General features: G+C 44.3%; 1 pseudogene; it reads right to left on the reverse strand.

The window, feature by feature from the left end:
* Positions 1-315: 315 nt before the first annotated feature.
* LOC148212400 (uncharacterized) lies at positions 316-8,411 on the reverse strand (annotated as a pseudogene).
* Positions 8,412-9,067: the final 656 nt, after the last annotated feature.

Consider the following 9,067-nt stretch of genomic DNA (forward strand, 5'->3'; position numbering starts at 1 on the left):
GGAGGGGCGGCTGGACAAGTGAGGAAGAAGAAGATGAAGTGGTTTAGGGTTTTTTTTTTATTCTTTCCTTTTGTTTATTTTTAAAACAAATTTTCCCTCAATGAAGCCGAATCATCCAAGCCCAAAGAAGAAGAGTCCATTCCCTTAAAACAAGACCCAACATACAAAGTTTGGTAAATATTAATTTAATTGGATTTTTAGAGCCCGATAAATATAGATAAATTTAATTAACAATCAATTTAATATTAAATGAAAAATCTCCTGTTTCGAGACCAACTAACCTGAGGGACTCGGGGCGTTACAGACTTCCCTCCTTCAAAAACTTTCGTCCCCGAAAGTTGACTGTTCTAGCAGTTCAGGGTACCTCGCCTTGATATCGTCCTCCCGCTCCCAAGTAGCTTCTTCCACTTGGTGGTTTCTCCATAAAACCTTAACCAAGCGAATCGTCCGGTTCCTCAACAACTTGGTTTCTCTTGCCGAAACTTTGACGGGTACCTCTTCGTAGCACAAGGACTCATCCAGTTGCAATGGTTCGGGGTCCAAGACGTGCGAAGGGTCATGAATATACTTCCTCAGCATAGACACGTGAAACACATTGTGAACTGCTACCAACGATGGTGGCAAGGCCAACCTATACGCGACTGGGCCGATCCGTTCCAAAATTTCAAAAGGCCCAATGAACCTTGCGCTGAGCTTGCCCTTCTTCCCAAATCGTAAAATCCCCTTTACGGGTGCCACACGAAGAAACACCCGTTCACCTACCACAAACTCGAGCTCCCTACGCCTGACGTCCGTATAACTTTTTTGACAGCTCTGTGCGACTTGCATCCTTCCCCTGATCTTTTGAATGGCGCTGTTAGTCGCCTGCACCAAATCCGGTCCCAAGAGAACTCTTTCTCCGACTTCGTCCCAATTAACCGGAGACCGACACTCCTTCCCATACAGTGCCTCGTATGGGGCCATCCCAATCGTGGCCTGAAAACTGTTATTATAAGCGAACTCTATTAGGTAGAGGTACTTGTCCCAAATACCACTAGAGTCTAACATGCAAGCTTTGAGCATGTCCTCCAAAACCTGGTTCACACGCTCCGTCTGACCATCGGTTTGGGGGTGAAACGCCGTGCTAAAGTCCAACTTAGTGCCTAGGGACTTGTGTAGACTCCGCCAAAAAGTCGAGGTGAAACGCGGGTCTCGATCGGACACTATGGATACCGGTATACCATGTAGCCTTACAATTTCCTGTAAATACAGTTCCGCCCATTTTTCTACTGTATACGTGGCTTTGCCGGGAATAAAGTGAGCAATCTTGGTTAAACGATCTACAACTACCCAAATCACAGTGAATCCCTTAACCGTCCTTGGTAGTCCTGTAATGAAGTCCATAGCCACATCGTCCCACTTCCAGACTGGTATGCTCAAAGGTTGCAGTAATCCAACAGGTCTCTGTCTCGAAGCCTTTACCTGTTGGCAAGTCAAACACTTGCTAACAAACTGAGCTATTTCCCTCTTCATGTTATGCCACCAGTAATGTTTCTTGAGGTCTTGGTACATTTTGGTACTTCCTGGATGGACCGAGTAGGGAGTATTGTGTGCCTCTTCCAATAAGTCCTTCCTCAAAGAATAATCTTTTGGCACACACAACCTTCCGCGAAAAAGCAAAGCTGCCTCACCCGAGAGAGTGAAATCCCCATGGCCCACCATACTAAAGCCTTTGGCCAAGCTAGGGTCTTCCTTTTGGGCAACAATGATCCTCTGCCTCAGACTGGGTTCCACCGAGATTCGAGCCAACAGCGCGGAGACATCATCCACCGTCAGCTCTACCTCCAAGCGTTCCAACTCGCTGTGCATTGGACTGTAGATCGCAACCAAAGATGCCACACTTGCCGCCTTTCTACTAAGAGCATCAGCCACCGCGTTTGCTTTACCTGGATGGTAACTAATCTCACAATCATAGTCCTTCACCAACTCTAACCACCGCCTCTATCTCAAGTTAAGCTCCTTCTGAGTGAAAAGGTACTTCAAACTCTGATGATCCGTGAAGACCTGAATTCTCTCTCCGTAAAGGTAGTGCCTCCACAACTTTAAGGCGAAGACCACTGCTGCTAATTCTAAATCATGAGTGGGATAGTTAAGCTCATGCGCCTTCAGTTGCCGAGAAGCATAAGCTATAACTTTCCCATGTTGCATCAGCACACATCCCAAGCCCTTTCGTGAGGCGTCGCTGTAAACCACCAAACCTTCCGTCCCGTCGGGGACAGTTAACACCGGAGCAGACACCAAACGCTTCTTCAGTTCTTGGAAAGTCTCCTCACACTCGCTGCTCCAAGTGAATGTGGCATGCTTACGAGTCAACTGCGTCAACGGTGCCGCTATCCGAGAGAAATTCTGGATGAACTTTCTGTAATAACCAGCCAAGCCGAGGAAACTACGAATCTCTGTAACGGAACTAGGTCTTGGCCAATTGCTAACAGCCTCCACTTTGGCGGGGTCTACTGCAATACCCTCCCTGGTGACTATGTGTCCTAGGAAAGCCACTTTGTCCAGCCAGAACTCACACTTCGAAAACTTTGCATACAACTTATTTCCCCGTAATGTAGTCAAAACCTGTATGAGATGTTCCTCGTGACACTGCTCAGTCTTGGAGTATATCAGGATGTCATCGATGAACACAATGACAAAAGAATCTAAATACTCCTTAAAGACCCGATTCATTAGATCCATAAAGGCTGTCGGAGCATTTGTGAGTCCAAAAGACATCACAACAAACTCATAGTGCCCATACCTTGTTCTGAACGCTGTCTTCGAGATGTCGGCCTCCTTTAGCCTTAACTGGTGGTACCCCGAACGCAAGTCTATCTTCGAGAACACCTTCGCCCCCTGAAGCTGATCAAAAAGGTCATCAATGCATGGTAGGGGATACTTATTCTTAACCGTAACTTTGTTTAGTTCCCTGTAATCTATACAAAGTCGCATAGAACCGTCTTTCTTCTTAACAAAGAGCACGGGCGCACCCCAAGGGGATACGCTTGGGCGGATGAAACCCTTGTTGAGTAATTCTTCCAACTGTAGCTTCAGCTCTTTCAACTCTGCCGGAGCCATTCGATAGGGTGCTTTCGAGATGGGAGCCGTCCCTGGCAGCAACTCTATACAAAAGTCCACTTCGCGGGACGGAGGCAAGCCGGGGAGGTCCTCAGGGAACACGTCAGTGAACTCATTAACTACACGAACTGCCTCAATGCTCGACACAACCTTCCTTGCATCCACAACGCTAGCCAAATAGGCCCAGGCACCACGCTGGAGAAGATGGCTGGCCTTCAATGCCGACACCACCCTCGGGACCCCGGCCTTGACTCCTTTAAAGGTAAAGTTTTGTCCGGAGGGCAAGCGAAAGCTAACTTCCTTCTTCGAGCAATTGATATTAGCCCGGTTAGCAGCTAACCAATCCATGCCTAGTATCACATCGAAATCCTGCATATCCAGTTGAATTAACTTCACCTCCACGGTCTAACCATCGAAAGAGAGCTGGCCTCCTTTCACCACTTGACTAGTGACCAACACAGATCCTGACGGAGTGGATACCGACAACAAAAAGCCTAACGATTCTAGCTCTAGGTCCGCATGCCGAACAAAGGTAGAAGCAATGAAAGAATGACTAGACCCCGAGTCAAATAAAGCGTAAGCAGGCATACAGAGTACTAAAACAGTCCCTGCAAAAGTAACACGCATGCAATAAAACACAAGCATATACACACCGCTCAAGACTCGCAAAGAGAAGGCACTGTGACCACCGCCTCGGCATGCTCAACATCCCCCCTGGTAAAAGCGAAGACGCGCACCCTATGGGTTCCACCTTGAGTTGCCGCCGTCGCAGGGATCCTCTGGCCTAAAGCTTGGGTATTCGAGCCGGTCATCGGACACTCCCTTGCAAAATGTCCTTCCTTCTAACACCTGTAACATATTCTCTTTCCCGCCCAACACGGTCCAGCATGGCTCCTCTTACAAGAGGGGCACACCGGAGAAACAGTCTGCCTTTGCACAAGCTGCTGGTGTCCCCTAGAGGGTTGACTTAAGGAGAACGATGCAAATTTCCTCTTGACCCTCGAGCTGGAGCCCATCACCTGTTGAGACTGAGGCTCCTCAAGACATTTGTCCATCACCAACGCACACCTGACTGCTGCTGCATAAGTAGTTGGCTCCTTGAGAACAAGTAGCCCCTTGATCTCCCTACGCAAACCGTCAATGAACTTGTCAATCTTTAATTGTTCAGTAGGAATATATTGCATTCCAAAACAGGACAGTTCAGTGAACTTCCTCTCGTATTGGGCCACAGTTAGGCTCCCTTGAGTGAGACGGAGAAACTCTGCCCGTTTTTCGTTCCTGACAGTCACGGGGAAATAGTACTCATAGAGTAGGTCCTTAAACCTCGCCCATGTGACGGGTGCGTTGGCGTGATCCTCCGCTGCCGCCACCGACTCCCACCAGTTTACTGCTTCTCCCCGAAGCATAAACACTGCTCTCCGGACCTTGAATTCGTCGGAGCATCCCAAATACACATAAAGGGCTTCCAACTCCCTGACCCATTCCTTGGCCGCAGTAGGCCTCTCACTCACCTCGTTGAAAACGGGTGGTCCGAACCGTTTGAAATCCCTAATAAACTGGACCTCCTCTTGTTGAATCTGTGCCCGGCGAGGCTGCTGCGCCTGAGCCCCACCGGCTCCATTCGCATTATCCAGCAATACTTGCAATGCCTCAGCTAGTAACGCCACCTGGGGATTCACCTGGGGAATTCCCTGAGATGCTGCCTGCGGGACCGGGGGTGCTACCCCTCCAGGAACTGCCGGGGGAACATTTGGATCCGCTCTTCCTCACCCCTAGGGTTCGGATCCTCGTAGTTGTGAGCTCTCGTGTTCCGTCGAAAAGCCATTGTCTAAAGGAACAGAGAACAGAGCACCATGGTCATTAACACACTAACCGGGGCACAACACAAGTGCAAAATTCAAGCAAAGTCTACATAATGAATCAAAGAAACACACCGACCTATCTAGTATCAGTCAATAATAATATATCAATCATAAGCAGTGTAAGACATTCATGATCGAACATCCAAAACTCGGAAACGTACCTGGTGATGACGAGGAGACTGACAAGGACCGTACACTGACGACCTAGATTCTAGGACAGTCTACAGGAAAAACTCCGCTCTGATACCAATTGTAACGACCCAGAATTTCCCGCACAGCTCTAGGTCACATTAACTACCCAACTAATAAAATTTAACCCCGACTACATCCTACCAACTTCCTATGCAACAAACATACAAAATCAAGTTCCAATGCTCATCAATTTAGCGATAAATCAATCTCATAGAATAACATTGAACAATATTCGTGAACCACTTCACGAGGCAAGTTTATTTCTCAATCTATATGAATCTAAATAAATGGAATGAAACTCAAATAGGCCCCTATCCCGAAGTGAAACTAACAACAAGGGAAAAATCTCTCAATTATTCAAATACAAATAAACCATCTATTGGCCATAACATGAGGCCTTAACAAATGACTTAAACTAAACAGGAGTAACTAAGTAGCCTATGGTCCTCACTCGTCATGTCTCCTCCGTCCCATCACCATGGTCACCCACGAGTCCTTCACCTGAATCAATCATTATAGGGGGGGGGGGGGTGAGTATATAAAATATACTCCGTAAGTAGCCCTCACCAACACACACACACGTCATGCTCAACTATATCAAGAAACATTCGTAATCATGCTTTTCAATACATTATGCATTTAAATATATACGCATTTCGTAACATATTAGTGAGAACTGTCGCAACGTCATCACGACGCGGAGTGGCCGACATCATCCCCTGAAGGGTCTCTTTCGAGATTAGGGTTTGGAGTCGCCACCAATCATCTACGAGGTGTGATTGGTCACCTATTTTAAAAAACTTGGTCTACGAAAAACAGATTTTGGTTCGGGAGTCGGTTGAGCGTAGGGAAGGTGTTAGCACCCTACGACACCCGTTCGAAAACGGTACCATATTTTGTAAAAAATTATCCTATTATACTTTGCTCCAAAAAGAAAAATACTTTTGTGTTTGATTTTAAATGTCCCAAATTTATTGGTTCATATTTTACGATAAAATATGAACCAACAAGCATGAGTGGCGCAAAGACCATTAGAAAAACAAATTATCACCTCGAGAATATTGGAAAGATCAAATTTCTGTCATTCAGATTTTCGAAATAATTATTTAGTAGAAAAGAAAAATTAACAAATAAAAAAAATAATTATAGTGTTTAAAAAAAAATAATACTAAAATGAAAAATAATAATAGTAATAATAATAATAATAATAATAATAATAATAATAATAAAATAAATTTATTTTATTTTAGATTTGAAATTCCTCTAACAAACTTCCTTAAAACAAAAAAAAACATTTAAAACAAACTTGTTTTTAAAATTTAAATAATCAAATCATATTTAAAACAAATTTATTTTAAAAATAATCAAATCATATTTAGGAGCACTCGAGGTTGATTCAGGTGGTCGGTGATCCGTGCGTCGGTTGTTGAACTTTGCGCCAGACTACTGTGGTGCAGGTTGTCTGAACTTGTGATCACCGGGGGACGTGTGTAGCCTGTGTATCGTCGGGGTTGTCGGCCTGGGTGAAGAAGAAGAGAAGGTGATGGTAGAGAGAAAGAAGGAAGTGAATTCTTCTCTGTATGGGTGTTCTGTCTCCTTTCCTCCCCACTGCAGCCCTCCTTAAATACACCTAAAACTAACCATAAAAAAGAAAAAGGGGGAAGAGAAGAGAGAAAAAGATGGAGGAGAAGAAGGGGAGGGGATACACGTATGAAGGAAAAAATCAAAGGGGAGAAAAACTGTATTTTTTTTATCTTAAAATCAATTTAAAAAAACCAATTATTTTGAAATAAAATCTAATTTTAAAACTTAATTTGATTTAATTAAAACTTTACATTAAATTTTATAATAAAGTAAATTATGTTATTTTAAACTAAATCAATAAACATAAAAAATAATAATAATAATAATAAATAAATCAGTAATAAATTTTTTTTTAAAAAAACAAAAACGAAAGCGAGTCGGACTAAAATTTTGACTGGCTGGGGTGGGTTGGAAATTTTGACTGGCTGGGGGTCAAAAATTTTGGGAAGCATAAGGGGAGTAATGTGAAGTTGCATTATTCACAAATGGTTGATTATACCCGTATGGCGTTGGGTAATAATACGGAGAGTATTGCGGTGTCTGACGGTACGGTTGTTGTTTCCAAGAGTGTCGGTCTGCTCCCACCATTTGCACCTCACCTTCCTTCTTCTTGGAATGACTTGACTTCTTTGCGGCCAATGGCTCATCGGCAGTACTAGTTATTCGCCCATGTCTAACCCCGTATTCGATCCTTTCTCCGATGGTCATAATATCAGAGAAATTTGTGGAAGCGCTTCCTATCATCCGATCATAGAAAGGATGTTTTAGGGTATTGATGAACATGGCAGATAGTTCCTTATCTGTTAAAGGAGGTTGGACTTGAGCTGCCGTGTCCCTCCACCTTTGAGCATACTCCTTAAAGCTCTTTGTACTCTTCTTCTCCATCCTCTGTAAATCTAAGCGATCTGGAGCCATGTCTATGTTATGCTTATATTGTTTTAGGAAGGAGTCGGCCAGATTCTTCCACGAGCCAACATGAGAGCTATCTAACTGCATGTACCAACGAGAGGCCGGACCAGATAAACTATCTTGAAAGCAGTGTATCAACAATTTGTCATTTTGGACGTATGCTGCCATCTTCCTACAGTACATTATAAGATGATTCTTAGGACAAGAAGAACCATTGTACTTCTCAAACTCTGGCACCTTGAATTTTGGAGGGATGACTAAACCAGACACCAAGCACAATTGTGAGGCATCGATGTTGCCAAAAACGTCTGTCCCCTCTATTGCTCTTAATCTTTCCTCCAGAACTTCGAACTTCTCGTTACTAGGGGCATTTTGTCCGACTGGGTCTGTCGTGGCTGGGAGATCACCTAGGTGAAGGACTGTAGGGGGTGACATCATTTGCTCGGGCTCTCGAAAAATGATGTTGGTTGGGATTTGCTGAGCTCCTTTAACAAAGGGATGCGGATACTGACCAACCGGGACGTCATACAGAGGGTTGTACGTTGTATATTGTGGCATGAAACCCTCTGCCACTGGCCTAAGAGGTGGACCGTACCCAGGTGGATAAGGCGGGGTTTCTTGCGGCTCATGGACAGGGTTGCTAGATGTAGCAGGATCTGCAGCCGCTTTGCCTTTTTCCAACGCGAGGAGGATGGCATCTAACTTTTCTCGCAACTCCTCGATATCTTTCCTTGTTTTCTCCTGCTCGGCTTTTTGATCTTCCATCATTAATCTTGCCCTGAGTCTGGTACGGTAAGTGCGATGTGGTGCCAGTGAGCGAGCTATCTTGAACAATCCCTTTTGTTTTTTAGAAAAATAGAAGACAAAAAGAAAGAGAAAGAAAACCATAAATAAATAAGTTCGTGACTTTATTATAAATTGGATAAATAAATAAATGAAGATTACAAGAAAACAACAATTATGCCAAATTTGAACCCCAATGCTTAAATCATGGAATTGAAAGTACATTAAAGCAGAGTGTCAATAAAACTGTCCCCAATGCTCTAGATCTCGTCGAAGTTTGCCCAATAACTTGAGTGTGCTTTTGCCATTCGGCTGTGTAGGGGCAATGGCAGATGTGAGAGCTCGTGCCTCTTCAGCTAAACCATCTGCCCTACGGGCTGCCTGTCTGACTTGGGTGAGTACATGTTCTGAATTATGACGCAACAATGTGTTATCGCGCCTCACATGGTCTAATTCATACTCCACTTGGTTGTATTGTTCCTTGATATGGGCATAATCATGCATTAACCTATCAGCAGCATTCTGGGTTTTGTCGAGACGGCTTGAAAGCGCCTGAACAGTTTCCCTTAATCTTTGATTTTCTTGAGCATATTGAGCTAACTGTACTTCTTTCTCCTCCAGCACAATGGCCTTTTCAC

The sequence above is a fragment of the Momordica charantia genome (assembly GCF_013281855.1).
Source record: "Momordica charantia cultivar OHB3-1 chromosome 3 unlocalized genomic scaffold, Mcharantia_2.0 BLBB01000003.1, whole genome shotgun sequence".
Classification (NCBI taxonomy): domain Eukaryota; kingdom Viridiplantae; phylum Streptophyta; class Magnoliopsida; order Cucurbitales; family Cucurbitaceae; genus Momordica; species Momordica charantia.